This window comes from Lepisosteus oculatus, unplaced genomic scaffold (genome assembly GCF_040954835.1).
Source record: "Lepisosteus oculatus isolate fLepOcu1 unplaced genomic scaffold, fLepOcu1.hap2 HAP2_SCAFFOLD_75, whole genome shotgun sequence".
Classification (NCBI taxonomy): domain Eukaryota; kingdom Metazoa; phylum Chordata; class Actinopteri; order Semionotiformes; family Lepisosteidae; genus Lepisosteus; species Lepisosteus oculatus.
The window spans coordinates 719887-741628 of record NW_027168309.1 but is presented as its reverse complement, the minus strand read 5'-3'; the positions used below and the strand labels follow the sequence as shown (position 1 = coordinate 741628).

The 21742-nt window shown below is 49.1% G+C and overlaps 11 non-coding genes across 11 annotated transcripts; 5 read left to right on the top strand and 6 right to left on the bottom strand.

The window, feature by feature from the left end:
- Positions 1 to 652: 652 nt before the first annotated feature.
- Positions 653 to 735, bottom strand: trnal-cag (transfer RNA leucine (anticodon CAG)). The gene has a single exon. It is a non-coding gene; the product is annotated as a tRNA-Leu (tRNA).
- Positions 736 to 1907: 1172 nt separating this feature from the next.
- Positions 1908 to 1980, top strand: trnak-cuu (transfer RNA lysine (anticodon CUU)). Its single transcript has one exon. It is a non-coding gene; the product is annotated as a tRNA-Lys (tRNA).
- Positions 1981 to 4763: 2783 nt separating this feature from the next.
- On the bottom strand, positions 4764 to 4846 carry trnal-cag (transfer RNA leucine (anticodon CAG)). Its single transcript has one exon. It is a non-coding gene; the product is annotated as a tRNA-Leu (tRNA).
- Positions 4847 to 6018: 1172 nt separating this feature from the next.
- On the top strand, positions 6019 to 6091 carry trnak-cuu (transfer RNA lysine (anticodon CUU)). The gene has a single exon. It is a non-coding gene; the product is annotated as a tRNA-Lys (tRNA).
- Positions 6092 to 8874: 2783 nt separating this feature from the next.
- On the bottom strand, positions 8875 to 8957 carry trnal-cag (transfer RNA leucine (anticodon CAG)). The gene has a single exon. It is a non-coding gene; the product is annotated as a tRNA-Leu (tRNA).
- A 1172-nt stretch (positions 8958 to 10129) lies between these two features.
- On the top strand, positions 10130 to 10202 carry trnak-cuu (transfer RNA lysine (anticodon CUU)). Its single transcript has one exon. It is a non-coding gene; the product is annotated as a tRNA-Lys (tRNA).
- A 2783-nt stretch (positions 10203 to 12985) lies between these two features.
- trnal-cag (transfer RNA leucine (anticodon CAG)) lies at positions 12986 to 13068 on the bottom strand. The gene has a single exon. It is a non-coding gene; the product is annotated as a tRNA-Leu (tRNA).
- A 1172-nt stretch (positions 13069 to 14240) lies between these two features.
- Positions 14241 to 14313, top strand: trnak-cuu (transfer RNA lysine (anticodon CUU)). The gene has a single exon. It is a non-coding gene; the product is annotated as a tRNA-Lys (tRNA).
- Positions 14314 to 17096: 2783 nt separating this feature from the next.
- trnal-cag (transfer RNA leucine (anticodon CAG)) lies at positions 17097 to 17179 on the bottom strand. Its single transcript has one exon. It is a non-coding gene; the product is annotated as a tRNA-Leu (tRNA).
- Positions 17180 to 18351: 1172 nt separating this feature from the next.
- Positions 18352 to 18424, top strand: trnak-cuu (transfer RNA lysine (anticodon CUU)). The gene has a single exon. It is a non-coding gene; the product is annotated as a tRNA-Lys (tRNA).
- Positions 18425 to 21207: 2783 nt separating this feature from the next.
- trnal-cag (transfer RNA leucine (anticodon CAG)) lies at positions 21208 to 21290 on the bottom strand. The gene has a single exon. It is a non-coding gene; the product is annotated as a tRNA-Leu (tRNA).
- Between the last annotated feature and the right edge of the window lie 452 nt (positions 21291 to 21742).

Genomic DNA, 21742 nt, shown 5'->3' with positions numbered 1-21742 from the left:
CTTGCGCCCTACTTCCAGCCTTTGAAGACCTAAGTATTCAAACTGAAAGAACCGGCTGAATGAGTGTTTGCAGTGCACCAGGAGGAGCAGGGACCATAGCATTGGAGGGGTGAGGATGGCGCAGATGGAAACGTTTTCATGCGCTCCTCTGGGAGGAATGAAAAGAAAAGACGAAACCGGAAACAGTAGTAGCCGCAAGAGGAAGTGTCTTCAAGCGCCAAGCAAGCGCTCCTCGTTAGTATAGTGGTGCGTATCCCCGCCTGTCACGTGGGAGACCAGGGATGGATTGCTTGACGGCGAGCCAGGTTGCTTTTCTCCCATCAGATTCCAACCGCTAATGCTAACGCAGTGTGTGGGAGCTTACATGCTTTTCCTTTCCCGTCTTTTTCGGACGACTATTCCAAAGGGGTAACCTGAAGGAATAGGGGCCTGAAGACACGAGGCATTCTTAAACCAGCACTGGGCTGCACGGCCTTCTTTTGTGATCAGGTTATATTCGAGTCAAAAAGCCAGAGCATCCGCTTCCATCCTATGGAGCACGAGCTAAATCGGAAGAGGCAGGGGATACACCTACGCCTATCGGCGCACGTTCCCCGCGGCAGGCTGCTTCACCCATTTGCACCCGACTGGAGACGGCACTGAGCAAGCTTTTTGTCAGGAGTGGGATTCGAACCCACGCCTCCAGGGGAGACTGCGACCTGAACGCAGCGCCTTAGACCGCTCGGCCATCCTGACGCGGGCCCCCTGTCCCGGGGCGGTCTGATGAGCCACCGCGATCCCACTACGCTCCTCGAGTATCGCACTGTTATTAATACTACAGTGTGACTCCAGCATTAAAATGTTTGGAAAATGTGTTGGCTTTTATAATCCAGTGTAGAGCAGCATGTGATGATTTGTGCTACAACACCAAGCGCTCAAAGTGACGTCTGCGTTTGTCGTTGAAACTTTCAACTCTTTCATCACTTATGTAGGAAATAAAAAGAGCAGTTGTGCGCCACACGCAGAGAGGCCGTCAGCAGAGTGGCGCAGCGGAAGCGTGCTGGGCCCATAACCCAGAGGTCGATGGATCGAAACCATCCTCTGCTACATGTGTCCTATGCACGATTCATAAGCATGCCATTGGGTTAGCAAAGTGCCTTCAAATAGTCTGCATCTCCCTTTCTTTAAATTCTGTCCTGAGTTTCTCTCTCGTGTGTGTTTGTGCAAGCTTGACACTTGCGGGACTCTTTAATCTTCACCAATACGGAGATGACCAAATGTGTCTTCGGTTGTTCTGAGGTCTTTGATAGTTTCTTTGAAAGCTTCAACTGAACCTCGAAATCGAAGCAGTTATGTTTATATTGATTTCTCGCGTTAATCATTACGAACCAGGAACAGCCAGCACACTCGGTCGCATTAGTAATTATGTCACGTCTCTACTTAGCAGAGCATTCAAAGGCCCACTGGAAGTAGTAAAGCACTAAAACACTGCAAAACTGAACTCGGGAAAATCATACTGGGAGCTCTGAGCGATGTCTGCATCCAAGCCATCCAATACGGACTCTGAAACCTTGGAATATCAACCGTATGATGCGCTACCTTTTACCTGGAGCAAAACGATGGAATTAGAAGAATGCTTACCGCAGGATACAACTGTGCCGCTGTTATTTGGAGCACGGTTTTCACTTGCATGAAAACTACAGCAGAACGTAGAAGGATGATCACTGAGGAGTCCACGCGGGCATGCTGAGGAGATTGTAGGTCGTACATTTCAATGATTACTGACATTTGCGCTGCTGGAGGTACAGTAATCAACAAAGAACAGGGTGTGCTACTCTCGAATCCGGTCAGCACATGATGAAAAGCCAGGAAGTATACCTTGTCAAATTGCCGTCAACAGGGACAAGTTAACCACCAGCTCCACCGGCGCCCGGCTAGCTCAGTCGGTAGAGCATGAGACTCTTAATCTCAGGGTCGTGGGTTCGAGCCCCACGTTGGGCGGTGCCCGTCTCCTTATTAACAAAGTTTCCCGCTCATCCTTGAACCTCTTACACCTCGATGGTACCGAGCACTGCGTTTTAATGCACAGGTGTGATCAAACCGAGATGAAAAGGGCGTATCTAGCTCCTTGCCCGAGAGATAAATCAAAGGTTCCGCAGATAATCCCTTGGCTCCGGTCACCCGGACGCAGATAGGAGCTGCAGCCATCATAACTTGTATGAAAACTAAGAAGAGCTCCTGTCTATTTACAGTTTCATTTACTCTAGCGTTTCCTTAAACATTGCGTGTACGAAGGCTAAGAAATTGGAGAGCTATTCTAATACAATAACTATTAGGAATCTTTTCGGCATAACAGTTTCACTGTGATTTTGCAGGTAACACGTACGTTGGGAAAACATTTTGAACGCGATCAATAACCGCACTGGAAAAATGTGGGAAAGAAAGGGCGAAAAGCGACTCTTCAACATGTGGAAATATCTTCCTGAGCGGAGCCCTCTTCTCGAAGCTCAACACTCTGCAAGAGTCACTTCTCCCAACTTGCGCCCGCAGGTTTCCGTAGTGTGCCTGCAAAGAGCCATCCGCTTGAGACAGGTGCACCTCCCGATTTCATTGAACTAAGCTAGATGCACAATTTCTAACGCAGCCTTCATCACAATAGACAGTTCATTTCTCGAAAGCTTGTCGTAAAAAAAGGAAACAAAGAACGAAAACGTATAGCTGACAATCTTCTGAAGATGCAGATTCAGCTTTGGGGAAATGGACATTTTATGTATGCAGATGCTTTTCAAGCGCTGGTTTTAGAACGTCGCTGTGCTTCCAGCATCCTTTTCAGCCTTCTAAACTGGCTACCGAGGTGCCGATCACATTGTAAAGCGGTTGAGAGGCCGGAGCTGCTCAAACCGCTCTTGCCGTTTCCCATCAATCAAAAGCACTATGTTGTTTCTTTGTATGGAAAGCTTTTCAAGTCTGGCATCGACACGCACCTTTCCTGAAACGTCCAAAAGGTGAATGCTTCGCAAAGAAATCCAGTCTACCTTCAGGGGGCATGATGTTGAAATCGGAATGAGCCCTGGGTGGGCTTGAAGCAGCAGCTGTTCAGTTAACAGCTGCACAGAAACGCACCCCGCTTGCTTTGTATCATTCGCAAGTTTGTGGTTAAAGAGTAAAAAAGGCTGGAATTCTTCTGCCAGCCGGCAGGATTTCTTCTGCACTCACCCAGAAAAGCCAAGAATTGTATTTCATCTTTCGCAAGCTGTATTTTCCAGGAGGAGAATGAATACTTGCATTAAACTGAATCAAGCCGACAGAGACGCACAGCCGTTGTTTTTCTCCATGGGAAGTTTTTCGTTAAGGAAAAACACCGTTGTCATTTTCTTGCCAGCCGGCGGTATTTCTTGTGCAGCGATGAGCCAGATTTGTATTTCGTATTTCGCAAGTTGTGTGAATTTCTTGAAGTTGAAAGTGAATTCGCTCCAGAAAAGAAATGTCGCTTGAAAGCCGAGGCTGTTTGTTAAACCGCAGGACCTGAGCTTGCGTTCTGTTTCTCATGGCGTTCGCAAAGGCGATTCCTGCCTTTAAAACTGCTGTGTCTGCGACTGAAAGTGGCGTGTGTCGCAGCTTCTAAAGTCTTGTTGACGCTCCTCGATGTTGCTTTCTCTCTGCCTAAGGAAGTTCGATTGTCGCGTCGGAACGGGGAGACCTAATCCTTCCAGCTTTAAGCCACCCTTCAGTCTTCTGAAGGGTGTCCGAGTGCTAGCATGTCATTTGGCTTTTTTTGGGGGGAAGCGGAGAGCGACATTGAAAAAGGTTACCGCCGCCGCCTCGCCCTCCGTGTTAAATGATTGCAAGCCGGCGGCGGCGGCGCTCCCTGTAGTCGTGGCCGAGCGGTTAAGGCGATGGGCTAGAAAGCCATTGGGGTCTCCCCGCGTCGGCTCGAATCCTGCCGACTACGGCGCCCTTCTCCTGTCGCTTCGGCCTGCCCAGAAAAAGGCGGAGTGCCGTTTCTCTCTTCCTGCTTCTTGTACAAACGCTAAATCGCTTGGACCTGCTGCCTTGGAAGTAATGTCTTCAACATCCACCAGTGACATTTCACAGCTGGAAGCACACTGCCACGCTTTTGGCATTGGCATGTCTTGCGCCCTACTTCCAGCCTTTGAAGACCTAAGTATTCAAACTGAAAGAACCGGCTGAATGAGTGTTTGCAGTGCACCAGGAGGAGCAGGGACCATAGCATTGGAGGGGTGAGGATGGCGCAGATGGAAACGTTTTCATGCGCTCCTCTGGGAGGAATGAAAAGAAAAGACGAAACCGGAAACAGTAGTAGCCGCAAGAGGAAGTGTCTTCAAGCGCCAAGCAAGCGCTCCTCGTTAGTATAGTGGTGCGTATCCCCGCCTGTCACGTGGGAGACCAGGGATGGATTGCTTGACGGCGAGCCAGGTTGCTTTTCTCCCATCAGATTCCAACCGCTAATGCTAACGCAGTGTGTGGGAGCTTACATGCTTTTCCTTTCCCGTCTTTTTCGGACGACTATTCCAAAGGGGTAACCTGAAGGAATAGGGGCCTGAAGACACGAGGCATTCTTAAACCAGCACTGGGCTGCACGGCCTTCTTTTGTGATCAGGTTATATTCGAGTCAAAAAGCCAGAGCATCCGCTTCCATCCTATGGAGCACGAGCTAAATCGGAAGAGGCAGGGGATACACCTACGCCTATCGGCGCACGTTCCCCGCGGCAGGCTGCTTCACCCATTTGCACCCGACTGGAGACGGCACTGAGCAAGCTTTTTGTCAGGAGTGGGATTCGAACCCACGCCTCCAGGGGAGACTGCGACCTGAACGCAGCGCCTTAGACCGCTCGGCCATCCTGACGCGGGCCCCCTGTCCCGGGGCGGTCTGATGAGCCACCGCGATCCCACTACGCTCCTCGAGTATCGCACTGTTATTAATACTACAGTGTGACTCCAGCATTAAAATGTTTGGAAAATGTGTTGGCTTTTATAATCCAGTGTAGAGCAGCATGTGATGATTTGTGCTACAACACCAAGCGCTCAAAGTGACGTCTGCGTTTGTCGTTGAAACTTTCAACTCTTTCATCACTTATGTAGGAAATAAAAAGAGCAGTTGTGCGCCACACGCAGAGAGGCCGTCAGCAGAGTGGCGCAGCGGAAGCGTGCTGGGCCCATAACCCAGAGGTCGATGGATCGAAACCATCCTCTGCTACATGTGTCCTATGCACGATTCATAAGCATGCCATTGGGTTAGCAAAGTGCCTTCAAATAGTCTGCATCTCCCTTTCTTTAAATTCTGTCCTGAGTTTCTCTCTCGTGTGTGTTTGTGCAAGCTTGACACTTGCGGGACTCTTTAATCTTCACCAATACGGAGATGACCAAATGTGTCTTCGGTTGTTCTGAGGTCTTTGATAGTTTCTTTGAAAGCTTCAACTGAACCTCGAAATCGAAGCAGTTATGTTTATATTGATTTCTCGCGTTAATCATTACGAACCAGGAACAGCCAGCACACTCGGTCGCATTAGTAATTATGTCACGTCTCTACTTAGCAGAGCATTCAAAGGCCCACTGGAAGTAGTAAAGCACTAAAACACTGCAAAACTGAACTCGGGAAAATCATACTGGGAGCTCTGAGCGATGTCTGCATCCAAGCCATCCAATACGGACTCTGAAACCTTGGAATATCAACCGTATGATGCGCTACCTTTTACCTGGAGCAAAACGATGGAATTAGAAGAATGCTTACCGCAGGATACAACTGTGCCGCTGTTATTTGGAGCACGGTTTTCACTTGCATGAAAACTACAGCAGAACGTAGAAGGATGATCACTGAGGAGTCCACGCGGGCATGCTGAGGAGATTGTAGGTCGTACATTTCAATGATTACTGACATTTGCGCTGCTGGAGGTACAGTAATCAACAAAGAACAGGGTGTGCTACTCTCGAATCCGGTCAGCACATGATGAAAAGCCAGGAAGTATACCTTGTCAAATTGCCGTCAACAGGGACAAGTTAACCACCAGCTCCACCGGCGCCCGGCTAGCTCAGTCGGTAGAGCATGAGACTCTTAATCTCAGGGTCGTGGGTTCGAGCCCCACGTTGGGCGGTGCCCGTCTCCTTATTAACAAAGTTTCCCGCTCATCCTTGAACCTCTTACACCTCGATGGTACCGAGCACTGCGTTTTAATGCACAGGTGTGATCAAACCGAGATGAAAAGGGCGTATCTAGCTCCTTGCCCGAGAGATAAATCAAAGGTTCCGCAGATAATCCCTTGGCTCCGGTCACCCGGACGCAGATAGGAGCTGCAGCCATCATAACTTGTATGAAAACTAAGAAGAGCTCCTGTCTATTTACAGTTTCATTTACTCTAGCGTTTCCTTAAACATTGCGTGTACGAAGGCTAAGAAATTGGAGAGCTATTCTAATACAATAACTATTAGGAATCTTTTCGGCATAACAGTTTCACTGTGATTTTGCAGGTAACACGTACGTTGGGAAAACATTTTGAACGCGATCAATAACCGCACTGGAAAAATGTGGGAAAGAAAGGGCGAAAAGCGACTCTTCAACATGTGGAAATATCTTCCTGAGCGGAGCCCTCTTCTCGAAGCTCAACACTCTGCAAGAGTCACTTCTCCCAACTTGCGCCCGCAGGTTTCCGTAGTGTGCCTGCAAAGAGCCATCCGCTTGAGACAGGTGCACCTCCCGATTTCATTGAACTAAGCTAGATGCACAATTTCTAACGCAGCCTTCATCACAATAGACAGTTCATTTCTCGAAAGCTTGTCGTAAAAAAAGGAAACAAAGAACGAAAACGTATAGCTGACAATCTTCTGAAGATGCAGATTCAGCTTTGGGGAAATGGACATTTTATGTATGCAGATGCTTTTCAAGCGCTGGTTTTAGAACGTCGCTGTGCTTCCAGCATCCTTTTCAGCCTTCTAAACTGGCTACCGAGGTGCCGATCACATTGTAAAGCGGTTGAGAGGCCGGAGCTGCTCAAACCGCTCTTGCCGTTTCCCATCAATCAAAAGCACTATGTTGTTTCTTTGTATGGAAAGCTTTTCAAGTCTGGCATCGACACGCACCTTTCCTGAAACGTCCAAAAGGTGAATGCTTCGCAAAGAAATCCAGTCTACCTTCAGGGGGCATGATGTTGAAATCGGAATGAGCCCTGGGTGGGCTTGAAGCAGCAGCTGTTCAGTTAACAGCTGCACAGAAACGCACCCCGCTTGCTTTGTATCATTCGCAAGTTTGTGGTTAAAGAGTAAAAAAGGCTGGAATTCTTCTGCCAGCCGGCAGGATTTCTTCTGCACTCACCCAGAAAAGCCAAGAATTGTATTTCATCTTTCGCAAGCTGTATTTTCCAGGAGGAGAATGAATACTTGCATTAAACTGAATCAAGCCGACAGAGACGCACAGCCGTTGTTTTTCTCCATGGGAAGTTTTTCGTTAAGGAAAAACACCGTTGTCATTTTCTTGCCAGCCGGCGGTATTTCTTGTGCAGCGATGAGCCAGATTTGTATTTCGTATTTCGCAAGTTGTGTGAATTTCTTGAAGTTGAAAGTGAATTCGCTCCAGAAAAGAAATGTCGCTTGAAAGCCGAGGCTGTTTGTTAAACCGCAGGACCTGAGCTTGCGTTCTGTTTCTCATGGCGTTCGCAAAGGCGATTCCTGCCTTTAAAACTGCTGTGTCTGCGACTGAAAGTGGCGTGTGTCGCAGCTTCTAAAGTCTTGTTGACGCTCCTCGATGTTGCTTTCTCTCTGCCTAAGGAAGTTCGATTGTCGCGTCGGAACGGGGAGACCTAATCCTTCCAGCTTTAAGCCACCCTTCAGTCTTCTGAAGGGTGTCCGAGTGCTAGCATGTCATTTGGCTTTTTTTTGGGGGAAGCGGAGAGCGACATTGAAAAAGGTTACCGCCGCCGCCTCGCCCTCCGTGTTAAATGATTGCAAGCCGGCGGCGGCGGCGCTCCCTGTAGTCGTGGCCGAGCGGTTAAGGCGATGGGCTAGAAAGCCATTGAGGTCTCCCCGCGTCGGCTCGAATCCTGCCGACTACGGCGCCCTTCTCCTGTCGCTTCGGCCTGCCCAGAAAAAGGCGGAGTGCCGTTTCTCTCTTCCTGCTTCTTGTACAAACGCTAAATCGCTTGGACCTGCTGCCTTGGAAGTAATGTCTTCAACATCCACCAGTGACATTTCACAGCTGGAAGCACACTGCCACGCTTTTGGCATTGGCATGTCTTGCGCCCTACTTCCAGCCTTTGAAGACCTAAGTATTCAAACTGAAAGAACCGGCTGAATGAGTGTTTGCAGTGCACCAGGAGGAGCAGGGACCATAGCATTGGAGGGGTGAGGATGGCGCAGATGGAAACGTTTTCATGCGCTCCTCTGGGAGGAATGAAAAGAAAAGACGAAACCGGAAACAGTAGTAGCCGCAAGAGGAAGTGTCTTCAAGCGCCAAGCAAGCGCTCCTCGTTAGTATAGTGGTGCGTATCCCCGCCTGTCACGTGGGAGACCAGGGATGGATTGCTTGACGGCGAGCCAGGTTGCTTTTCTCCCATCAGATTCCAACCGCTAATGCTAACGCAGTGTGTGGGAGCTTACATGCTTTTCCTTTCCCGTCTTTTTCGGACGACTATTCCAAAGGGGTAACCTGAAGGAATAGGGGCCTGAAGACACGAGGCATTCTTAAACCAGCACTGGGCTGCACGGCCTTCTGTTGTGATCAGGTTATATTCGAGTCAAAAAGCCAGAGCATCCGCTTCCATCCTATGGAGCACGAGCTAAATCGGAAGAGGCAGGGGATACACCTACGCCTATCGGCGCACGTTCCCCGCGGCAGGCTGCTTCACCCATTTGCACCCGACTGGAGACGGCACTGAGCAAGCTTTTTGTCAGGAGTGGGATTCGAACCCACGCCTCCAGGGGAGACTGCGACCTGAACGCAGCGCCTTAGACCGCTCGGCCATCCTGACGCGGGCCCCCTGTCCCGGGGCGGTCTGATGAGCCACCGCGATCCCACTACGCTCCTCGAGTATCGCACTGTTATTAATACTACAGTGTGACTCCAGCATTAAAATGTTTGGAAAATGTGTTGGCTTTTATAATCCAGTGTAGAGCAGCATGTGATGATTTGTGCTACAACACCAAGCGCTCAAAGTGACGTCTGCGTTTGTCGTTGAAACTTTCAACTCTTTCATCACTTATGTAGGAAATAAAAAGAGCAGTTGTGCGCCACACGCAGAGAGGCCGTCAGCAGAGTGGCGCAGCGGAAGCGTGCTGGGCCCATAACCCAGAGGTCGATGGATCGAAACCATCCTCTGCTACATGTGTCCTATGCACGATTCATAAGCATGCCATTGGGTTAGCAAAGTGCCTTCAAATAGTCTGCATCTCCCTTTCTTTAAATTCTGTCCTGAGTTTCTCTCTCGTGTGTGTTTGTGCAAGCTTGACACTTGCGGGACTCTTTAATCTTCACCAATACGGAGATGACCAAATGTGTCTTCGGTTGTTCTGAGGTCTTTGATAGTTTCTTTGAAAGCTTCAACTGAACCTCGAAATCGAAGCAGTTATGTTTATATTGATTTCTCGCGTTAATCATTACGAACCAGGAACAGCCAGCACACTCGGTCGCATTAGTAATTATGTCACGTCTCTACTTAGCAGAGCATTCAAAGGCCCACTGGAAGTAGTAAAGCACTAAAACACTGCAAAACTGAACTCGGGAAAATCATACTGGGAGCTCTGAGCGATGTCTGCATCCAAGCCATCCAATACGGACTCTGAAACCTTGGAATATCAACCGTATGATGCGCTACCTTTTACCTGGAGCAAAACGATGGAATTAGAAGAATGCTTACCGCAGGATACAACTGTGCCGCTGTTATTTGGAGCACGGTTTTCACTTGCATGAAAACTACAGCAGAACGTAGAAGGATGATCACTGAGGAGTCCACGCGGGCATGCTGAGGAGATTGTAGGTCGTACATTTCAATGATTACTGACATTTGCGCTGCTGGAGGTACAGTAATCAACAAAGAACAGGGTGTGCTACTCTCGAATCCGGTCAGCACATGATGAAAAGCCAGGAAGTATACCTTGTCAAATTGCCGTCAACAGGGACAAGTTAACCACCAGCTCCACCGGCGCCCGGCTAGCTCAGTCGGTAGAGCATGAGACTCTTAATCTCAGGGTCGTGGGTTCGAGCCCCACGTTGGGCGGTGCCCGTCTCCTTATTAACAAAGTTTCCCGCTCATCCTTGAACCTCTTACACCTCGATGGTACCGAGCACTGCGTTTTAATGCACAGGTGTGATCAAACCGAGATGAAAAGGGCGTATCTAGCTCCTTGCCCGAGAGATAAATCAAAGGTTCCGCAGATAATCCCTTGGCTCCGGTCACCCGGACGCAGATAGGAGCTGCAGCCATCATAACTTGTATGAAAACTAAGAAGAGCTCCTGTCTATTTACAGTTTCATTTACTCTAGCGTTTCCTTAAACATTGCGTGTACGAAGGCTAAGAAATTGGAGAGCTATTCTAATACAATAACTATTAGGAATCTTTTCGGCATAACAGTTTCACTGTGATTTTGCAGGTAACACGTACGTTGGGAAAACATTTTGAACGCGATCAATAACCGCACTGGAAAAATGTGGGAAAGAAAGGGCGAAAAGCGACTCTTCAACATGTGGAAATATCTTCCTGAGCGGAGCCCTCTTCTCGAAGCTCAACACTCTGCAAGAGTCACTTCTCCCAACTTGCGCCCGCAGGTTTCCGTAGTGTGCCTGCAAAGAGCCATCCGCTTGAGACAGGTGCACCTCCCGATTTCATTGAACTAAGCTAGATGCACAATTTCTAACGCAGCCTTCATCACAATAGACAGTTCATTTCTCGAAAGCTTGTCGTAAAAAAAGGAAACAAAGAACGAAAACGTATAGCTGACAATCTTCTGAAGATGCAGATTCAGCTTTGGGGAAATGGACATTTTATGTATGCAGATGCTTTTCAAGCGCTGGTTTTAGAACGTCGCTGTGCTTCCAGCATCCTTTTCAGCCTTCTAAACTGGCTACCGAGGTGCCGATCACATTGTAAAGCGGTTGAGAGGCCGGAGCTGCTCAAACCGCTCTTGCCGTTTCCCATCAATCAAAAGCACTATGTTGTTTCTTTGTATGGAAAGCTTTTCAAGTCTGGCATCGACACGCACCTTTCCTGAAACGTCCAAAAGGTGAATGCTTCGCAAAGAAATCCAGTCTACCTTCAGGGGGCATGATGTTGAAATCGGAATGAGCCCTGGGTGGGCTTGAAGCAGCAGCTGTTCAGTTAACAGCTGCACAGAAACGCACCCCGCTTGCTTTGTATCATTCGCAAGTTTGTGGTTAAAGAGTAAAAAAGGCTGGAATTCTTCTGCCAGCCGGCAGGATTTCTTCTGCACTCACCCAGAAAAGCCAAGAATTGTATTTCATCTTTCGCAAGCTGTATTTTCCAGGAGGAGAATGAATACTTGCATTAAACTGAATCAAGCCGACAGAGACGCACAGCCGTTGTTTTTCTCCATGGGAAGTTTTTCGTTAAGGAAAAACACCGTTGTCATTTTCTTGCCAGCCGGCGGTATTTCTTGTGCAGCGATGAGCCAGATTTGTATTTCGTATTTCGCAAGTTGTGTGAATTTCTTGAAGTTGAAAGTGAATTCGCTCCAGAAAAGAAATGTCGCTTGAAAGCCGAGGCTGTTTGTTAAACCGCAGGACCTGAGCTTGCGTTCTGTTTCTCATGGCGTTCGCAAAGGCGATTCCTGCCTTTAAAACTGCTGTGTCTGCGACTGAAAGTGGCGTGTGTCGCAGCTTCTAAAGTCTTGTTGACGCTCCTCGATGTTGCTTTCTCTCTGCCTAAGGAAGTTCGATTGTCGCGTCGGAACGGGGAGACCTAATCCTTCCAGCTTTAAGCCACCCTTCAGTCTTCTGAAGGGTGTCCGAGTGCTAGCATGTCATTTGGCTTTTTTTGGGGGGAAGCGGAGAGCGACATTGAAAAAGGTTACCGCCGCCGCCTCGCCCTCCGTGTTAAATGATTGCAAGCCGGCGGCGGCGGCGCTCCCTGTAGTCGTGGCCGAGCGGTTAAGGCGATGGGCTAGAAAGCCATTGGGGTCTCCCCGCGTCGGCTCGAATCCTGCCGACTACGGCGCCCTTCTCCTGTCGCTTCGGCCTGCCCAGAAAAAGGCGGAGTGCCGTTTCTCTCTTCCTGCTTCTTGTACAAACGCTAAATCGCTTGGACCTGCTGCCTTGGAAGTAATGTCTTCAACATCCACCAGTGACATTTCACAGCTGGAAGCACACTGCCACGCTTTTGGCATTGGCATGTCTTGCGCCCTACTTCCAGCCTTTGAAGACCTAAGTATTCAAACTGAAAGAACCGGCTGAATGAGTGTTTGCAGTGCACCAGGAGGAGCAGGGACCATAGCATTGGAGGGGTGAGGATGGCGCAGATGGAAACGTTTTCATGCGCTCCTCTGGGAGGAATGAAAAGAAAAGACGAAACCGGAAACAGTAGTAGCCGCAAGAGGAAGTGTCTTCAAGCGCCAAGCAAGCGCTCCTCGTTAGTATAGTGGTGCGTATCCCCGCCTGTCACGTGGGAGACCAGGGATGGATTGCTTGACGGCGAGCCAGGTTGCTTTTCTCCCATCAGATTCCAACCGCTAATGCTAACGCAGTGTGTGGGAGCTTACATGCTTTTCCTTTCCCGTCTTTTTCGGACGACTATTCCAAAGGGGTAACCTGAAGGAATAGGGGCCTGAAGACACGAGGCATTCTTAAACCAGCACTGGGCTGCACGGCCTTCTGTTGTGATCAGGTTATATTCGAGTCAAAAAGCCAGAGCATCCGCTTCCATCCTATGGAGCACGAGCTAAATCGGAAGAGGCAGGGGATACACCTACGCCTATCGGCGCACGTTCCCCGCGGCAGGCTGCTTCACCCATTTGCACCCGACTGGAGACGGCACTGAGCAAGCTTTTTGTCAGGAGTGGGATTCGAACCCACGCCTCCAGGGGAGACTGCGACCTGAACGCAGCGCCTTAGACCGCTCGGCCATCCTGACGCGGGCCCCCTGTCCCGGGGCGGTCTGATGAGCCACCGCGATCCCACTACGCTCCTCGAGTATCGCACTGTTATTAATACTACAGTGTGACTCCAGCATTAAAATGTTTGGAAAATGTGTTGGCTTTTATAATCCAGTGTAGAGCAGCATGTGATGATTTGTGCTACAACACCAAGCGCTCAAAGTGACGTCTGCGTTTGTCGTTGAAACTTTCAACTCTTTCATCACTTATGTAGGAAATAAAAAGAGCAGTTGTGCGCCACACGCAGAGAGGCCGTCAGCAGAGTGGCGCAGCGGAAGCGTGCTGGGCCCATAACCCAGAGGTCGATGGATCGAAACCATCCTCTGCTACATGTGTCCTATGCACGATTCATAAGCATGCCATTGGGTTAGCAAAGTGCCTTCAAATAGTCTGCATCTCCCTTTCTTTAAATTCTGTCCTGAGTTTCTCTCTCGTGTGTGTTTGTGCAAGCTTGACACTTGCGGGACTCTTTAATCTTCACCAATACGGAGATGACCAAATGTGTCTTCGGTTGTTCTGAGGTCTTTGATAGTTTCTTTGAAAGCTTCAACTGAACCTCGAAATCGAAGCAGTTATGTTTATATTGATTTCTCGCGTTAATCATTACGAACCAGGAACAGCCAGCACACTCGGTCGCATTAGTAATTATGTCACGTCTCTACTTAGCAGAGCATTCAAAGGCCCACTGGAAGTAGTAAAGCACTAAAACACTGCAAAACTGAACTCGGGAAAATCATACTGGGAGCTCTGAGCGATGTCTGCATCCAAGCCATCCAATACGGACTCTGAAACCTTGGAATATCAACCGTATGATGCGCTACCTTTTACCTGGAGCAAAACGATGGAATTAGAAGAATGCTTACCGCAGGATACAACTGTGCCGCTGTTATTTGGAGCACGGTTTTCACTTGCATGAAAACTACAGCAGAACGTAGAAGGATGATCACTGAGGAGTCCACGCGGGCATGCTGAGGAGATTGTAGGTCGTACATTTCAATGATTACTGACATTTGCGCTGCTGGAGGTACAGTAATCAACAAAGAACAGGGTGTGCTACTCTCGAATCCGGTCAGCACATGATGAAAAGCCAGGAAGTATACCTTGTCAAATTGCCGTCAACAGGGACAAGTTAACCACCAGCTCCACCGGCGCCCGGCTAGCTCAGTCGGTAGAGCATGAGACTCTTAATCTCAGGGTCGTGGGTTCGAGCCCCACGTTGGGCGGTGCCCGTCTCCTTATTAACAAAGTTTCCCGCTCATCCTTGAACCTCTTACACCTCGATGGTACCGAGCACTGCGTTTTAATGCACAGGTGTGATCAAACCGAGATGAAAAGGGCGTATCTAGCTCCTTGCCCGAGAGATAAATCAAAGGTTCCGCAGATAATCCCTTGGCTCCGGTCACCCGGACGCAGATAGGAGCTGCAGCCATCATAACTTGTATGAAAACTAAGAAGAGCTCCTGTCTATTTACAGTTTCATTTACTCTAGCGTTTCCTTAAACATTGCGTGTACGAAGGCTAAGAAATTGGAGAGCTATTCTAATACAATAACTATTAGGAATCTTTTCGGCATAACAGTTTCACTGTGATTTTGCAGGTAACACGTACGTTGGGAAAACATTTTGAACGCGATCAATAACCGCACTGGAAAAATGTGGGAAAGAAAGGGCGAAAAGCGACTCTTCAACATGTGGAAATATCTTCCTGAGCGGAGCCCTCTTCTCGAAGCTCAACACTCTGCAAGAGTCACTTCTCCCAACTTGCGCCCGCAGGTTTCCGTAGTGTGCCTGCAAAGAGCCATCCGCTTGAGACAGGTGCACCTCCCGATTTCATTGAACTAAGCTAGATGCACAATTTCTAACGCAGCCTTCATCACAATAGACAGTTCATTTCTCGAAAGCTTGTCGTAAAAAAAGGAAACAAAGAACGAAAACGTATAGCTGACAATCTTCTGAAGATGCAGATTCAGCTTTGGGGAAATGGACATTTTATGTATGCAGATGCTTTTCAAGCGCTGGTTTTAGAACGTCGCTGTGCTTCCAGCATCCTTTTCAGCCTTCTAAACTGGCTACCGAGGTGCCGATCACATTGTAAAGCGGTTGAGAGGCCGGAGCTGCTCAAACCGCTCTTGCCGTTTCCCATCAATCAAAAGCACTATGTTGTTTCTTTGTATGGAAAGCTTTTCAAGTCTGGCATCGACACGCACCTTTCCTGAAACGTCCAAAAGGTGAATGCTTCGCAAAGAAATCCAGTCTACCTTCAGGGGGCATGATGTTGAAATCGGAATGAGCCCTGGGTGGGCTTGAAGCAGCAGCTGTTCAGTTAACAGCTGCACAGAAACGCACCCCGCTTGCTTTGTATCATTCGCAAGTTTGTGGTTAAAGAGTAAAAAAGGCTGGAATTCTTCTGCCAGCCGGCAGGATTTCTTCTGCACTCACCCAGAAAAGCCAAGAATTGTATTTCATCTTTCGCAAGCTGTATTTTCCAGGAGGAGAATGAATACTTGCATTAAACTGAATCAAGCCGACAGAGACGCACAGCCGTTGTTTTTCTCCATGGGAAGTTTTTCGTTAAGGAAAAACACCGTTGTCATTTTCTTGCCAGCCGGCGGTATTTCTTGTGCAGCGATGAGCCAGATTTGTATTTCGTATTTCGCAAGTTGTGTGAATTTCTTGAAGTTGAAAGTGAATTCGCTCCAGAAAAGAAATGTCGCTTGAAAGCCGAGGCTGTTTGTTAAACCGCAGGACCTGAGCTTGCGTTCTGTTTCTCATGGCGTTCGCAAAGGCGATTCCTGCCTTTAAAACTGCTGTGTCTGCGACTGAAAGTGGCGTGTGTCGCAGCTTCTAAAGTCTTGTTGACGCTCCTCGATGTTGCTTTCTCTCTGCCTAAGGAAGTTCGATTGTCGCGTCGGAACGGGGAGACCTAATCCTTCCAGCTTTAAGCCACCCTTCAGTCTTCTGAAGGGTGTCCGAGTGCTAGCATGTCATTTGGCTTTTTTTGGGGGGAAGCGGAGAGCGACATTGAAAAAGGTTACCGCCACCGCCTCGCCCTCCGTGTTAAATGATTGCAAGCCGGCGGCGGCGGCGCTCCCTGTAGTCGTGGCCGAGCGGTTAAGGCGATGGGCTAGAAAGCCATTGGGGTCTCCCCGCGTCGGCTCGAATCCTGCCGACTACGGCGCCCTTCTCCTGTCGCTTCGGCCTGCCCAGAAAAAGGCGGAGTGCCGTTTCTCTCTTCCTGCTTCTTGTACAAACGCTAAATCGCTTGGACCTGCTGCCTTGGAAGTAATGTCTTCAACATCCACCAGTGACATTTCACAGCTGGAAGCACACTGCCACGCTTTTGGCATTGGCATGTCTTGCGCCCTACTTCCAGCCTTTGAAGACCTAAGTATTCAAACTGAAAGAACCGGCTGAATGAGTGTTTGCAGTGCACCAGGAGGAGCAGGGACCATAGCATTGGAGGGGTGAGGATGGCGCAGATGGAAACGTTTTCATGCGCTCCTCTGGGAGGAATGAAAAGAAAAGACGAAACCGGAAACAGTAGTAGCCGCAAGAGGAAGTGTCTTCAAGCGCCAAGCAAGCGCTCCTCGTTAGTATAGTGGTGCGTATCCCCGCCTGTCACGTGGGAGACCAGGGATGGATTGCTTGACGGCGAGCCAGGTTGCTTTTCTCCCATCAGATTCCAACCGCTAATGCTAACGCAGTGTGTGGGAGCTTACATGCTTTTCCTTTCCCGTCTTTTTCGGACGACTATTCCAAAGGGGTAACCTGAAGGAATAGGGGCCTGAAGACACGAGGCATTCTTAAACCAGCACTGGGCTGCACGGCCTTCTGTTGTGATCAGGTTATATTCGAGTCAAAAAGCCAGAGCATCCGCTTCCATCCTATGGAGCACGAGCTAAATCGGAAGAGGCAGGGGATACACCTACGCCTATCGGCGCACGTTCCCCGCGGCAGGCTGCTTCACCCATTTGCACCCGACTGGAGACGGCACTGAGCAAGCTTTTTGTCAGGAGTGGGATTCGAACCCACGCCTCCAGGGGAGACTGCGACCTGAACGCAGCGCCTTAGACCGCTCGGCCATCCTGACGCGGGCCCCCTGTCCCGGGGCGGTCTGATGAGCCACCGCGATCCCACTACGCTCCTCGAGTATCGCACTGTTATTAATACTACAGTGTGACTCCAGCATTAAAATGTTTGGAAAATGTGTTGGCTTTTATAATCCAGTGTAGAGCAGCATGTGATGATTTGTGCTACAACACCAAGCGCTCAAAGTGACGTCTGCGTTTGTCGTTGAAACTTTCAACTCTTTCATCACTTATGTAGGAAATAAAAAGAGCAGTTGTGCGCCACACGCAGAGAGGCCGTCAGCAGAGTGGCGCAGCGGAAGCGTGCTGGGCCCATAACCCAGAGGTCGATGGATCGAAACCATCCTCTGCTACATGTGTCCTATGCACGATTCATAAGCATGCCATTGGGTTAGCAAAGTGCCTTCAAATAGTCTGCATCTCCCTTTCTTTAAATTCTGTCCTGAGTTTCTCTCTCGTGTGTGTTTGTGCAAGCTTGACACTTGCGGGACTCTTTAATCTTCACCAATACGGAGATGACCAAATGTGTCTTCGGTTGTTCTGAGGTCTTTGATAGTTTCTTTGAAAGCTTCAACTGAACCTCGAAATCGAAGCAGTTATGTTTATATTGATTTCTCGCGTTAATCATTACGAACCAGGAACAGCCAGCACACTCGGTCGCATTAGTAATTATGTCACGTCTCTACTTAGCAGAGCATTCAAAGGCCCACTGGAAGTAGTAAAGCACTAAAACACTGCAAAACTGAACTCGGGAAAATCATACTGGGAGCTCTGAGCGATGTCTGCATCCAAGCCATCCAATACGGACTCTGAAACCTTGGAATATCAACCGTATGATGCGCTACCTTTTACCTGGAGCAAAACGATGGAATTAGAAGAATGCTTACCGCAGGATACAACTGTGCCGCTGTTATTTGGAGCACGGTTTTCACTTGCATGAAAACTACAGCAGAACGTAGAAGGATGATCACTGAGGAGTCCACGCGGGCATGCTGAGGAGATTGTAGGTCGTACATTTCAATGATTACTGACATTTGCGCTGCTGGAGGTACAGTAATCAACAAAGAACAGGGTGTGCTACTCTCGAATCCGGTCAGCACATGATGAAAAGCCAGGAAGTATACCTTGTCAAATTGCCGTCAACAGGGACAAGTTAACCACCAGCTCCACCGGCGCCCGGCTAGCTCAGTCGGTAGAGCATGAGACTCTTAATCTCAGGGTCGTGGGTTCGAGCCCCACGTTGGGCGGTGCCCGTCTCCTTATTAACAAAGTTTCCCGCTCATCCTTGAACCTCTTACACCTCGATGGTACCGAGCACTGCGTTTTAATGCACAGGTGTGATCAAACCGAGATGAAAAGGGCGTATCTAGCTCCTTGCCCGAGAGATAAATCAAAGGTTCCGCAGATAATCCCTTGGCTCCGGTCACCCGGACGCAGATAGGAGCTGCAGCCATCATAACTTGTATGAAAACTAAGAAGAGCTCCTGTCTATTTACAGTTTCATTTACTCTAGCGTTTCCTTAAACATTGCGTGTACGAAGGCTAAGAAATTGGAGAGCTATTCTAATACAATAACTATTAGGAATCTTTTCGGCATAACAGTTTCACTGTGATTTTGCAGGTAACACGTACGTTGGGAAAACATTTTGAACGCGATCAATAACCGCACTGGAAAAATGTGGGAAAGAAAGGGCGAAAAGCGACTCTTCAACATGTGGAAATATCTTCCTGAGCGGAGCCCTCTTCTCGAAGCTCAACACTCTGCAAGAGTCACTTCTCCCAACTTGCGCCCGCAGGTTTCCGTAGTGTGCCTGCAAAGAGCCATCCGCTTGAGACAGGTGCACCTCCCGATTTCATTGAACTAAGCTAGATGCACAATTTCTAACGCAGCCTTCATCACAATAGACAGTTCATTTCTCGAAAGCTTGTCGTAAAAAAAGGAAACAAAGAACGAAAACGTATAGCTGACAATCTTCTGAAGATGCAGATTCAGCTTTGGGGAAATGGACATTTTATGTATGCAGATGCTTTTCAAGCGCTGGTTTTAGAACGTCGCTGTGCTTCCAGCATCCTTTTCAGCCTTCTAAACTGGCTACCGAGGTGCCGATCACATTGTAAAGCGGTTGAGAGGCCGGAGCTGCTCAAACCGCTCTTGCCGTTTCCCATCAATCAAAAGCACTATGTTGTTTCTTTGTATGGAAAGCTTTTCAAGTCTGGCATCGACACGCACCTTTCCTGAAACGTCCAAAAGGTGAATGCTTCGCAAAGAAATCCAGTCTACCTTCAGGGGGCATGATGTTGAAATCGGAATGAGCCCTGGGTGGGCTTGAAGCAGCAGCTGTTCAGTTAACAGCTGCACAGAAACGCACCCCGCTTGCTTTGTATCATTCGCAAGTTTGTGGTTAAAGAGTAAAAAAGGCTGGAATTCTTCTGCCAGCCGGCAGGATTTCTTCTGCACTCACCCAGAAAAGCCAAGAATTGTATTTCATCTTTCGCAAGCTGTATTTTCCAGGAGGAGAATGAATACTTGCATTAAACTGAATCAAGCCGACAGAGACGCACAGCCGTTGTTTTTCTCCATGGGAAGTTTTTCGTTAAGGAAAAACACCGTTGTCATTTTCTTGCCAGCCGGCGGTATTTCTTGTGCAGCGATGAGCCAGATTTGTATTTCGTATTTCGCAAGTTGTGTGAATTTCTTGAAGTTGAAAGTGAATTCGCTCCAGAAAAGAAATGTCGCTTGAAAGCCGAGGCTGTTTGTTAAACCGCAGGACCTGAGCTTGCGTTCTGTTTCTCATGGCGTTCGCAAAGGCGATTCCTGCCTTTAAAACTGCTGTGTCTGCGACTGAAAGTGGCGTGTGTCGCAGCTTCTAAAGTCTTGTTGACGCTCCTCGATGTTGCTTTCTCTCTGCCTAAGGAAGTTCGATTGTCGCGTCGGAACGGGGAGACCTAATCCTTCCAGCTTTAAGCCACCCTTCAGTCTTCTGAAGGGTGTCCGAGTGCTAGCATGTCATTTGGCTTTTTTTGGGGGGAAGCGGAGAGCGACATTGAAAAAGGTTACCGCCACCGCCTCGCCCTCCGTGTTAAATGATTGCAAGCCGGCGGCGGCGGCGCTCCCTGTAGTCGTGGCCGAGCGGTTAAGGCGATGGGCTAGAAAGCCATTGGGGTCTCCCCGCGTCGGCTCGAATCCTGCCGACTACGGCGCCCTTCTCCTGTCGCTTCGGCCTGCCCAGAAAAAGGCGGAGTGCCGTTTCTCTCTTCCTGCTTCTTGTACAAACGCTAAATCGCTTGGACCTGCTGCCTTGGAAGTAATGTCTTCAACATCCACCAGTGACATTTCACAGCTGGAAGCACACTGCCACGCTTTTGGCATTGGCATGTCTTGCGCCCTACTTCCAGCCTTTGAAGACCTAAGTATTCAAACTGAAAGAACCGGCTGAATGAGTGTTTGCAGTGCACCAGGAGGAGCAGGGACCATAGCATTGGAGGGGTGAGGATGGCGCAGATGGAAACGTTTTCATGCGCTCCTCTGGGAGGAATGAAAAGAAAAGACGAAACCGGAAACAGTAGTAGCCGCAAGAGGAAGTGTCTTCAAGCGCCAAGCAAGCGCTCCTCGTTAGTATAGTGGTGCGTATCCCCGCCTGTCACGTGGGAGACCAGGGATGGATTGCTTGACGGCGAGCCAGGTTGCTTTTCTCCCATCAGATTCCAACCGCTAATGCTAACGCAGTGTGTGGGAGCTTACATGCTTTTCCTTTCCCGTCTTTTTCGGACGACTATTCCAAAGGGGTAACCTGAAGGAATAGGGGCCTGAAGACACGAGGCATTCTTAAACCAGCACTGGGCTGCACGGCCTTCTGTTGTGATCAGGTTATATTCGAGTCAAAAAGCCAGAGCATCCGCTTCCATCCTATGGAGCACGAGCTAAATCGGAAGAGGCAGGGGATACACCTACGCCTATCGGCGCACGTTCCCCGCGGCAGGCTGCTTCACCCATTTGCACCCGACTGGAGACGGCACTGAGCAAGCTTTTTGTCAGGAGTGGGATTCGAACCCACGCCTCCAGGGGAGACTGCGACCTGAACGCAGCGCCTTAGACCGCTCGGCCATCCTGACGCGGGCCCCCTGTCCCGGGGCGGTCTGATGAGCCACCGCGATCCCACTACGCTCCTCGAGTATCGCACTGTTATTAATACTACAGTGTGACTCCAGCATTAAAATGTTTGGAAAATGTGTTGGCTTTTATAATCCAGTGTAGAGCAGCATGTGATGATTTGTGCTACAACACCAAGCGCTCAAAGTGACGTCTGCGTTTGTCGTTGAAACTTTCAACTCTTTCATCACTTATGTAGGAAATAAAAAGAGCAGTTGTGCGCCACACGCAGAGAGGCCGTCAGCAGAGTGGCGCAGCGGAAGCGTGCTGGGCCCATAACCCAGAGGTCGATGGATCGAAACCATCCTCTGCTACATGTGTCCTATGCACGATTCATAAGCATGCCATTGGGTTAGCAAAGTGCCTTCAAATAGTCTGCATCTCCCTTTCTTTAAATTCTGTCCTGAGTTTCTCT